Source organism: Gobio gobio (assembly GCF_949357685.1).
Source record: "Gobio gobio genome assembly, chromosome: 8".
Classification (NCBI taxonomy): domain Eukaryota; kingdom Metazoa; phylum Chordata; class Actinopteri; order Cypriniformes; family Gobionidae; genus Gobio; species Gobio gobio.
This window is the reverse complement of record NC_137114.1, coordinates 4,402,050-4,414,676: the sequence shown is the minus strand read 5'-3', so window position 1 is coordinate 4,414,676 and position 12,627 is coordinate 4,402,050.

Sequence of the window (12,627 nt, the reverse complement as noted above, 5' to 3'; positions counted from 1 at the left end):
TTTAGCTTTTCTTTGCTGAACCGTTTGTCCAAATATCATAAAAGGGGCCTCGTTAGATTCGGGACGTCATGCCGAGTCGAAGGATATCCAATTTTACCATATCGGCCATTTTGGCTGTCGCCCATCTTGAATTATGTGCTAAAATGCTGTATTTTATCAACGCATGAACGGATTGTTGCAAAACTCGGTATGGGTCATCACCACGATACCCCAAAGTAGCCTGACAAGTTTCGAAACAGCGCCGCCTAGTGGAGATTTTTTTTAAAAAAGGCTCAGAACTTTGGGTGTGGTTGACTTGTTTTCACGAGACTCATCTCATTAGACTCCTGAATCGTTGCCGAGTCCAACGATACCACACTTGCCAGGTTTCGCCGTATGGTTTGTGCACCGTTGTAATTTAGCGCTTAAAACTTTTTTGCCGATATCTTCGAAACCGCTAGTCCGATCGAGACGAAACCAGCGTCAGAAGTTCGGAAACATAGGTCGTTAGGCACGATCGCGAGCCCAAATGTCAAAATATTGATAGTAAGGGGTAGTAAAATCCAATCAAAGTCAGGTGTCAGGCTGAAACCCTATTGTAACTGTTCATTTTCCCATGATGCATCATTCTCCAGCTAAAACTGATCGGGCAGACCAAACCGTAAGTCGTAGAGACTTGAAACTTGCAGGGATGGTAGTACTCACAACGACTACTGACGTCACCGAAGCACGCCCCGATCGGCCTGACGGGGGCGCTACAGCGATCAAAAGTACGAAACGGCGATCAAAAGTACGAAACGCCTCATAACTCCTCAACCGTAAGGCATAGCCTCGGGTGCCTTATATCGCTGGAATCCTTGGCTCAAGGCGGACAAAATGCATGCCTCGGATTTGCTCGTCAGAGTGGGAAAAATTTCGGCTATTTGGGATTTTTTGCAAAACCTACTTTTGCAAACTAGTCCTAGGTTATTGGCCCGACCGGAACCAAACCAGCGCAGCGAGATTCTCTGGAGTCTGATTGTCAAAGGTTATAAAAAAAAGTGGAAATTTGGGTTCACGGCCCCTAAGGGCTGCCAAAACGTTGGAAGGGGGAGGAGCCACTTTTACTAAATTGGCTATAACTCGTGAACGGAACGAGGTATTTTCACCAATCTCAGCACACATATGTAAGAGCTCGTTCTGTGGCCGCATGAAAAAGGACGTGGCGATTGGCCACTTGGTGGCGCTATAACGGTTAAAAAGGGGTCACAATGATGTATTTCTATGGAAAATCCCATTAAATGCCTGAAAGCGGCCCTCTTCCTGCCTGATTTGCATACAGCTTCACAAAATCACGCGTGGGCATGCGTCACGTGACCCTAAAGAGGCTTGCAGACTTTTATGGCCGCCGTGGCGCTTTAACTGTTATAAAGGTGAAAAAAATGCTCTATATTATCCTATGCGAAATGACATTTAAATGACTAAAAATTGCCTGCTCTGCGCAGAACTTCACCAAATCGGCTGAGCATGTGCGTCGCATTATTGTAAAGACGCGTGCAAACTTTGACGGAGATCGGGCCATCAGTAGAGGCATACCAGTTTAAAAGGTAAAAAAAAAAAACACCACTTTTCCATGATAAATGAGCTGAAAATGCAAAAATTGACCTTTGACCTCTCCGATGCACATGTCACCAGGCTTGATAAAGTTTTTGCAACCAGCAGCTCAAAAATCAAGTGCTCAGACCCTATAGTCTTTTTTTTATAGGCCTTTTTAGACCCTTTTTATGCCCTTTTTATTAGGGGCCAAGCACCAAAGGTGCGAAGGCACCTATTGAAACCGTTCCCGTCTTTTTTTCTTCCGCCATGGGAGTCTATGGCAGCCCATAGAACCGTATGGTAAAAAGTTGTGAAATTTGGCACACTAATAGAGGATGGTCTGGTATGTCACCATGGCAATTTTGGTGTCTCTATCTCAATACCTCTAGCGCCACCACCTGTCCAAATGTGTACTCATGTTTATGCTAATAACTTTTGAACCGTAAGGGCTAGAAACGAAATTCTTTTTTCCTCTAATTTCTGAGCTCATGCCAATTCGGTTGCACCCTATGACGTCATTTTCCGTCTTGGATATTTCCCCGCCATTTTCAATTAACCGAAAAACCTACTTTTGCGAACTCGTCCTAGACGGTTCATCCGATTTGCACGAAAATTGAACCAGATCATCTTCAGACAATATTGACCAAAAATCTTGCAAATCAAGTTGATTCGTCTAATCGTTTTCAATAAACGCGCGAACAAATTTTACATAACATTTGCAAAAACACACTTAAGGCAATATCTCCGCAACGCTTTATCGTGTTCAAACCAAACTTGGTACATGTCATCATAAGCATGACTTGAGGCTACATGCAGCGTTTCGGCGCTGTGCCACCTACTGGTCTGGAGATACGAAAAATGGCTATTTTAGCTTTTCTTTGCTGAACCGTTTGTCCAAATATCATAAAAGGGGCCTCGTTAGATTCGGGACGTCATGCCGAGTCGAAGGATATCCAATTTTACCATATCGGCCATTTTGGCTGTCGCCCATCTTGAATTATGTGCTAAAATGCTGTATTTTATCAACGCATGAACGGATTGTTGCAAAACTCGGTATGGGTCATCACCACGATACCCCAAAGTAGCCTGACAAGTTTCGAAACAGCGCCGCCTAGTGGAGATTTTTTTTAAAAAAGGCTCAGAACTTTGGGTGTGGTTGACTTGTTTTCACGAGACTCATCTCATTAGACTCCTGAATCGTTGCCGAGTCCAACGATACCACACTTGCCAGGTTTCGCCGTATGGTTTGTGCACCGTTGTAATTTAGCGCTTAAAACTTTTTTGCCGATATCTTCGAAACCGCTAGTCCGATCGAGACGAAACCAGCGTCAGAAGTTCGGAAACATAGGTCGTTAGGCACGATCGCGAGCCCAAATGTCAAAATATTGATAGTAAGGGGTAGTAAAATCCAATCAAAGTCAGGTGTCAGGCTGAAACCCTATTGTAACTGTTCATTTTCCCATGATGCATCATTCTCCAGCTAAAACTGATCGGGCAGACCAAACCGTAAGTCGTAGAGACTTGAAACTTGCAGGGATGGTAGTACTCACAACGACTACTGACGTCACCGAAGCACGCCCCGATCGGCCTGACGGGGGCGCTACAGCGATCAAAAGTACGAAACGGCGATCAAAAGTCCGAAACGGCTCATAACTCCTCAACCGTAAGGCATAGCCTCGAGTGCCTTATATCGCTGGAATCCTTGGCTCAAGGCGGACAAAATGCATGCCTCGGATTTGCTCGTCAGAGTGGGAAAAATTTCGGCTATTTGGGATTTTTTGCAAAACCTACTTTTGCAAACTAGTCCTAGGTTATTGGCCCGACCGGAACCAAACCAGCGCAGCGAGATTCTCTGGAGTCTGATTGTCAAAGGTTATAAAAAAAAGTGGAAATTTGGGTTCACGGCCCCTAAGGGCTGCCAAAACGTTGGAAGGGGGAGGAGCCACTTTTACTAAATTGGCTATAACTCGTGAACGGAACGAGGTATTTTCACCAATCTCAGCACACATATGTAAGAGCTCGTTCTGTGGCCGCATGAAAAAGGACGTGGCGATTGGCCACTTGGTGGCGCTATAACGGTTAAAAAGGGGTCACAATGATGTATTTCTATGGAAAATCCCATTAAATGCCTGAAAGCGGCCCTCTTCCTGCCTGATTTGCATACAGCTTCACAAAATCACGCGTGGGCATGCGTCACGTGACCCTAAAGAGGCTTGCAGACTTTTATGGCCGCCGTGGCGCTTTAACTGTTATAAAGGTGAAAAAAATGCTCTATATTATCCTATGCGAAATGACATTTAAATGACTAAAAATTGCCTGCTCTGCGCAGAACTTCACCAAATCGGCTGAGCATGTGCGTCGCATTATTGTAAAGACGCGTGCAAACTTTGACGGAGATCGGGCCATCAGTAGAGGCATACCAGTTTAAAAGGTAAAAAAAAAAAACACCACTTTTCCATGATAAATGAGCTGAAAATGCAAAAATTGACCTTTGACCTCTCCGATGCACATGTCACCAGGCTTGATAAAGTTTTTGCAACCAGCAGCTCAAAAATCAAGTGCTCAGACCCTATAGTCTTTTTTTTATAGGCCTTTTTAGACCCTTTTTATGCCCTTTTTATTAGGGGCCAAGCACCAAAGGTGCGAAGGCACCTATTGAAACCGTTCCCGTCTTTTTTTCTTCCGCCATGGGAGTCTATGGCAGCCCATAGAACCGTATGGTAAAAAGTTGTGAAATTTGGCACACTAATAGAGGATGGTCTGGTATGTCACCATGGCAATTTTGGTGTCTCTATCTCAATACCTCTAGCGCCACCACCTGTCCAAATGTGTACTCATGTTTATGCTAATAACTTTTGAACCGTAAGGGCTAGAAACGAAATTCTTTTTTCCTCTAATTTCTGAGCTCATGCCAATTCGGTTGCACCCTATGACGTCATTTTCCGTCTTGGATATTTCCCCGCCATTTTCAATTAACCGAAAAACCTACTTTTGCGAACTCGTCCTAGACGGTTCATCCGATTTGCACGAAAATTGAACCAGATCATCTTCAGACAATATTGACCAAAAATCTTGCAAATCAAGTTGATTCGTCTAATCGTTTTCAATAAACGCGCGAACAAATTTTACATAACATTTGCAAAAACACACTTAAGGCAATATCTCCGCAACGCTTTATCGTGTTCAAACCAAACTTGGTACATGTCATCATAAGCATGACTTGAGGCTACATGCAGCGTTTCGGCGCTGTGCCACCTACTGGTCTGGAGATACGAAAAATGGCTATTTTAGCTTTTCTTTGCTGAACCGTTTGTCCAAATATCATAAAAGGGGCCTCGTTAGATTCGGGACGTCATGCCGAGTCGAAGGATATCCAATTTTACCATATCGGCCATTTTGGCTGTCGCCCATCTTGAATTATGTGCTAAAATGCTGTATTTTATCAACGCATGAACGGATTGTTGCAAAACTCGGTATGGGTCATCACCACGATACCCCAAAGTAGCCTGACAAGTTTCGAAACAGCGCCGCCTAGTGGAGATTTTTTTTAAAAAAGGCTCAGAACTTTGGGTGTGGTTGACTTGTTTTCACGAGACTCATCTCATTAGACTCCTGAATCGTTGCCGAGTCCAACGATACCACACTTGCCAGGTTTCGCCGTATGGTTTGTGCACCGTTGTAATTTAGCGCTTAAAACTTTTTTGCCGATATCTTCGAAACCGCTAGTCCGATCGAGACGAAACCAGCGTCAGAAGTTCGGAAACATAGGTCGTTAGGCACGATCGCGAGCCCAAATGTCAAAATATTGATAGTAAGGGGTAGTAAAATCCAATCAAAGTCAGGTGTCAGGCTGAAACCCTATTGTAACTGTTCATTTTCCCATGATGCATCATTCTCCAGCTAAAACTGATCGGGCAGACCAAACCGTAAGTCGTAGAGACTTGAAACTTGCAGGGATGGTAGTACTCACAACGACTACTGACGTCACCGAAGCACGCCCCGATCGGCCTGACGGGGGCGCTACAGCGATCAAAAGTACGAAACGGCGATCAAAAGTCCGAAACGGCTCATAACTCCTCAACCGTAAGGCATAGCCTCGAGTGCCTTATATCGCTGGAATCCTTGGCTCAAGGCGGACAAAATGCATGCCTCGGATTTGCTCGTCAGAGTGGGAAAAATTTCGGCTATTTGGGATTTTTTGCAAAACCTACTTTTGCAAACTAGTCCTAGGTTATTGGCCCGACCGGAACCAAACCAGCGCAGCGAGATTCTCTGGAGTCTGATTGTCAAAGGTTATAAAAAAAAGTGGAAATTTGGGTTCACGGCCCCTAAGGGCTGCCAAAACGTTGGAAGGGGGAGGAGCCACTTTTACTAAATTGGCTATAACTCGTGAACGGAACGAGGTATTTTCACCAATCTCAGCACACATATGTAAGAGCTCGTTCTGTGGCCGCATGAAAAAGGACGTGGCGATTGGCCACTTGGTGGCGCTATAACGGTTAAAAAGGGGTCACAATGATGTATTTCTATGGAAAATCCCATTAAATGCCTGAAAGCGGCCCTCTTCCTGCCTGATTTGCATACAGCTTCACAAAATCACGCGTGGGCATGCGTCACGTGACCCTAAAGAGGCTTGCAGACTTTTATGGCCGCCGTGGCGCTTTAACTGTTATAAAGGTGAAAAAAATGCTCTATATTATCCTATGCGAAATGACATTTAAATGACTAAAAATTGCCTGCTCTGCGCAGAACTTCACCAAATCGGCTGAGCATGTGCGTCGCATTATTGTAAAGACGCGTGCAAACTTTGACGGAGATCGGGCCATCAGTAGAGGCATACCAGTTTAAAAGGTAAAAAAAAAAAACACCACTTTTCCATGATAAATGAGCTGAAAATGCAAAAATTGACCTTTGACCTCTGCGATGCACATGTCACCAGGCTTGATAAAGTTTTTGCAACCAGCAGCTCAAAAATCAAGTGCTCAGACCCTATAGTCTTTTTTTTATAGGCCTTTTTAGACCCTTTTTATGCCCTTTTTATTAGGGGCCAAGCACCAAAGGTGCGAAGGCACCTATTGAAACCGTTCCCGTCTTTTTTTCTTCCGCCATGGGAGTCTATGGCAGCCCATAGAACCGTATGGTAAAAAGTTGTGAAATTTGGCACACTAATAGAGGATGGTCTGGTATGTCACCATGGCAATTTTGGTGTCTCTATCTCAATACCTCTAGCGCCACCACCTGTCCAAATGTGTACTCATGTTTATGCTAATAACTTTTGAACCGTAAGGGCTAGAAACGAAATTCTTTTTTCCTCTAATTTCTGAGCTCATGCCAATTCGGTTGCACCCTATGACGTCATTTTCCGTCTTGGATATTTCCCCGCCATTTTCAATTAACCGAAAAACCTACTTTTGCGAACTCGTCCTAGACGGTTCATCCGATTTGCACGAAAATTGAACCAGATCATCTTCAGACAATATTGACCAAAAATCTTGCAAATCAAGTTGATTCGTCTAATCGTTTTCAATAAACGCGCGAACAAATTTTACATAACATTTGCAAAAACACACTTAAGGCAATATCTCCGCAACGCTTTATCGTGTTCAAACCAAACTTGGTACATGTCATCATAAGCATGACTTGAGGCTACATGCAGCGTTTCGGCGCTGTGCCACCTACTGGTCTGGAGATACGAAAAATGGCTATTTTAGCTTTTCTTTGCTGAACCGTTTGTCCAAATATCATAAAAGGGGCCTCGTTAGATTCGGGACGTCATGCCGAGTCGAAGGATATCCAATTTTACCATATCGGCCATTTTGGCTGTCGCCCATCTTGAATTATGTGCTAAAATGCTGTATTTTATCAACGCATGAACGGATTGTTGCAAAACTCGGTATGGGTCATCACCACGATACCCCAAAGTAGCCTGACAAGTTTCGAAACAGCGCCGCCTAGTGGAGATTTTTTTTAAAAAAGGCTCAGAACTTTGGGTGTGGTTGACTTGTTTTCACGAGACTCATCTCATTAGACTCCTGAATCGTTGCCGAGTCCAACGATACCACACTTGCCAGGTTTCGCCGTATGGTTTGTGCACCGTTGTAATTTAGCGCTTAAAACTTTTTTGCCGATATCTTCGAAACCGCTAGTCCGATCGAGACGAAACCAGCGTCAGAAGTTCGGAAACATAGGTCGTTAGGCACGATCGCGAGCCCAAATGTCAAAATATTGATAGTAAGGGGTAGTAAAATCCAATCAAAGTCAGGTGTCAGGCTGAAACCCTATTGTAACTGTTCATTTTCCCATGATGCATCATTCTCCAGCTAAAACTGATCGGGCAGACCAAACCGTAAGTCGTAGAGACTTGAAACTTGCAGGGATGGTAGTACTCACAACGACTACTGACGTCACCGAAGCACGCCCCGATCGGCCTGACGGGGGCGCTACAGCGATCAAAAGTACGAAACGGCGATCAAAAGTACGAAACGGCTCATAACTCCTCAACCGTAAGGCATAGCCTCGAGTGCCTTATATCGCTGGAATCCTTGGCTCAAGGCGGACAAAATGCATGCCTCGGATTTGCTCGTCAGAGTGGGAAAAATTTCGGCTATTTGGGATTTTTTGCAAAACCTACTTTTGCAAACTAGTCCTAGGTTATTGGCCCGACCGGAACCAAACCAGCGCAGCGAGATTCTCTGGAGTCTGATTGTCAAAGGTTATAAAAAAAAGTGGAAATTTGGGTTCACGGCCCCTAAGGGCTGCCAAAACGTTGGAAGGGGGAGGAGCCACTTTTACTAAATTGGCTATAACTCGTGAACGGAACGAGGTATTTTCACCAATCTCAGCACACATATGTAAGAGCTCGTTCTGTGGCCGCATGAAAAAGGACGTGGCGATTGGCCACTTGGTGGCGCTATAACGGTTAAAAAGGGGTCACAATGATGTATTTCTATGGAAAATCCCATTAAATGCCTGAAAGCGGCCCTCTTCCTGCCTGATTTGCATACAGCTTCACAAAATCACGCGTGGGCATGCGTCACGTGACCCTAAAGAGGCTTGCAGACTTTTATGGCCGCCGTGGCGCTTTAACTGTTATAAAGGTGAAAAAAATGCTCTATATTATCCTATGCGAAATGACATTTAAATGACTAAAAATTGCCTGCTCTGCGCAGAACTTCACCAAATCGGCTGAGCATGTGCGTCGCATTATTGTAAAGACGCGTGCAAACTTTGACGGAGATCGGGCCATCAGTAGAGGCATACCAGTTTAAAAGGTAAAAAAAAAAAACACCACTTTTCCATGATAAATGAGCTGAAAATGCAAAAATTGACCTTTGACCTCTGCGATGCACATGTCACCAGGCTTGATAAAGTTTTTGCAACCAGCAGCTCAAAAATCAAGTGCTCAGACCCTATAGTCTTTTTTTTATAGGCCTTTTTAGACCCTTTTTATGCCCTTTTTATTAGGGGCCAAGCACCAAAGGTGCGAAGGCACCTATTGAAACCGTTCCCGTCTTTTTTTCTTCCGCCATGGGAGTCTATGGCAGCCCATAGAACCGTATGGTAAAAAGTTGTGAAATTTGGCACACTAATAGAGGATGGTCTGGTATGTCACCATGGCAATTTTGGTGTCTCTATCTCAATACCTCTAGCGCCACCACCTGTCCAAATGTGTACTCATGTTTATGCTAATAACTTTTGAACCGTAAGGGCTAGAAACGAAATTCTTTTTTCCTCTAATTTCTGAGCTCATGCCAATTCGGTTGCACCCTATGACGTCATTTTCCGTCTTGGATATTTCCCCGCCATTTTCAATTAACCGAAAAACCTACTTTTGCGAACTCGTCCTAGACGGTTCATCCGATTTGCACGAAAATTGAACCAGATCATCTTCAGACAATATTGACCAAAAATCTTGCAAATCAAGTTGATTCGTCTAATCGTTTTCAATAAACGCGCGAACAAATTTTACATAACATTTGCAAAAACACACTTAAGGCAATATCTCCGCAACGCTTTATCGTGTTCAAACCAAACTTGGTACATGTCATCATAAGCATGACTTGAGGCTACATGCAGCGTTTCGGCGCTGTGCCACCTACTGGTCTGGAGATACGAAAAATGGCTATTTTAGCTTTTCTTTGCTGAACCGTTTGTCCAAATATCATAAAAGGGGCCTCGTTAGATTCGGGACGTCATGCCGAGTCGAAGGATATCCAATTTTACCATATCGGCCATTTTGGCTGTCGCCCATCTTGAATTATGTGCTAAAATGCTGTATTTTATCAACGCATGAACGGATTGTTGCAAAACTCGGTATGGGTCATCACCACGATACCCCAAAGTAGCCTGACAAGTTTCGAAACAGCGCCGCCTAGTGGAGATTTTTTTTAAAAAAGGCTCAGAACTTTGGGTGTGGTTGACTTGTTTTCACGAGACTCATCTCATTAGACTCCTGAATCGTTGCCGAGTCCAACGATACCACACTTGCCAGGTTTCGCCGTATGGTTTGTGCACCGTTGTAATTTAGCGCTTAAAACTTTTTTGCCGATATCTTCGAAACCGCTAGTCCGATCGAGACGAAACCAGCGTCAGAAGTTCGGAAACATAGGTCGTTAGGCACGATCGCGAGCCCAAATGTCAAAATATTGATAGTAAGGGGTAGTAAAATCCAATCAAAGTCAGGTGTCAGGCTGAAACCCTATTGTAACTGTTCATTTTCCCATGATGCATCATTCTCCAGCTAAAACTGATCGGGCAGACCAAACCGTAAGTCGTAGAGACTTGAAACTTGCAGGGATGGTAGTACTCACAACGACTACTGACGTCACCGAAGCACGCCCCGATCGGCCTGACGGGGGCGCTACAGCGATCAAAAGTACGAAACGGCGATCAAAAGTACGAAACGGCTCATAACTCCTCAACCGTAAGGCATAGCCTCGAGTGCCTTATATCGCTGGAATCCTTGGCTCAAGGCGGACAAAATGCATGCCTCGGATTTGCTCGTCAGAGTGGGAAAAATTTCGGCTATTTGGGATTTTTTGCAAAACCTACTTTTGCAAACTAGTCCTAGGTTATTGGCCCGACCGGAACCAAACCAGCGCAGCGAGATTCTCTGGAGTCTGATTGTCAAAGGTTATAAAAAAAAGTGGAAATTTGGGTTCACGGCCCCTAAGGGCTGCCAAAACGTTGGAAGGGGGAGGAGCCACTTTTACTAAATTGGCTATAACTCGTGAACGGAACGAGGTATTTTCACCAATCTCAGCACACATATGTAAGAGCTCGTTCTGTGGCCGCATGAAAAAGGACGTGGCGATTGGCCACTTGGTGGCGCTATAACGGTTAAAAAGGGGTCACAATGATGTATTTCTATGGAAAATCCCATTAAATGCCTGAAAGCGGCCCTCTTCCTGCCTGATTTGCATACAGCTTCACAAAATCACGCGTGGGCATGCGTCACGTGACCCTAAAGAGGCTTGCAGACTTTTATGGCCGCCGTGGCGCTTTAACTGTTATAAAGGTGAAAAAAATGCTCTATATTATCCTATGCGAAATGACATTTAAATGACTAAAAATTGCCTGCTCTGCGCAGAACTTCACCAAATCGGCTGAGCATGTGCGTCGCATTATTGTAAAGACGCGTGCAAACTTTGACGGAGATCGGGCCATCAGTAGAGGCATACCAGTTTAAAAGGTAAAAAAAAAAAACACCACTTTTCCATGATAAATGAGCTGAAAATGCAAAAATTGACCTTTGACCTCTCCGATGCACATGTCACCAGGCTTGATAAAGTTTTTGCAACCAGCAGCTCAAAAATCAAGTGCTCAGACCCTATAGTCTTTTTTTTATAGGCCTTTTTAGACCCTTTTTATGCCCTTTTTATTAGGGGCCAAGCACCAAAGGTGCGAAGGCACCTATTGAAACCGTTCCCGTCTTTTTTTCTTCCGCCATGGGAGTCTATGGCAGCCCATAGAACCGTATGGTAAAAAGTTGTGAAATTTGGCACACTAATAGAGGATGGTCTGGTATGTCACCATGGCAATTTTGGTGTCTCTATCTCAATACCTCTAGCGCCACCACCTGTCCAAATGTGTACTCATGTTTATGCTAATAACTTTTGAACCGTAAGGGCTAGAAACGAAATTCTTTTTTCCTCTAATTTCTGAGCTCATGCCAATTCGGTTGCACCCTATGACGTCATTTTCCGTCTTGGATATTTCCCCGCCATTTTCAATTAACCGAAAAACCTACTTTTGCGAACTCGTCCTAGACGGTTCATCCGATTTGCACGAAAATTGAACCAGATCATCTTCAGACAATATTGACCAAAAATCTTGCAAATCAAGTTGATTCGTCTAATCGTTTTCAATAAACGCGCGAACAAATTTTACATAACATTTGCAAAAACACACTTAAGGCAATATCTCCGCAACGCTTTATCGTGTTCAAACCAAACTTGGTACATGTCATCATAAGCATGACTTGAGGCTACATGCAGCGTTTCGGCGCTGTGCCACCTACTGGTCTGGAGATACGAAAAATGGCTATTTTAGCTTTTCTTTGCTGAACCGTTTGTCCAAATATCATAAAAGGGGCCTCGTTAGATTCGGGACGTCATGCCGAGTCGAAGGATATCCAATTTTACCATATCGGCCATTTTGGCTGTCGCCCATCTTGAATTATGTGCTAAAATGCTGTATTTTATCAACGCATGAACGGATTGTTGCAAAACTCGGTATGGGTCATCACCACGATACCCCAAAGTAGCCTGACAAGTTTCGAAACAGCGCCGCCTAGTGGAGATTTTTTTAAAAAAAGGCTCAGAACTTTGGGTGTGGTTGACTTGTTTTCACGAGACTCATCTCATTAGACTCCTGAATCGTTGCCGAGTCCAACGATACCACACTTGCCAGGTTTCGCCGTATGGTTTGTGCACCGTTGTAATTTAGCGCTTAAAACTTTTTTGCCGATATCTTCGAAACCGCTAGTCCGATCGAGACGAAACCAGCGTCAGAAGTTCGGAAACATAGGTCGTTAGGCACGATCGCGAGCCCAAATGTCAAAATATTGATAGT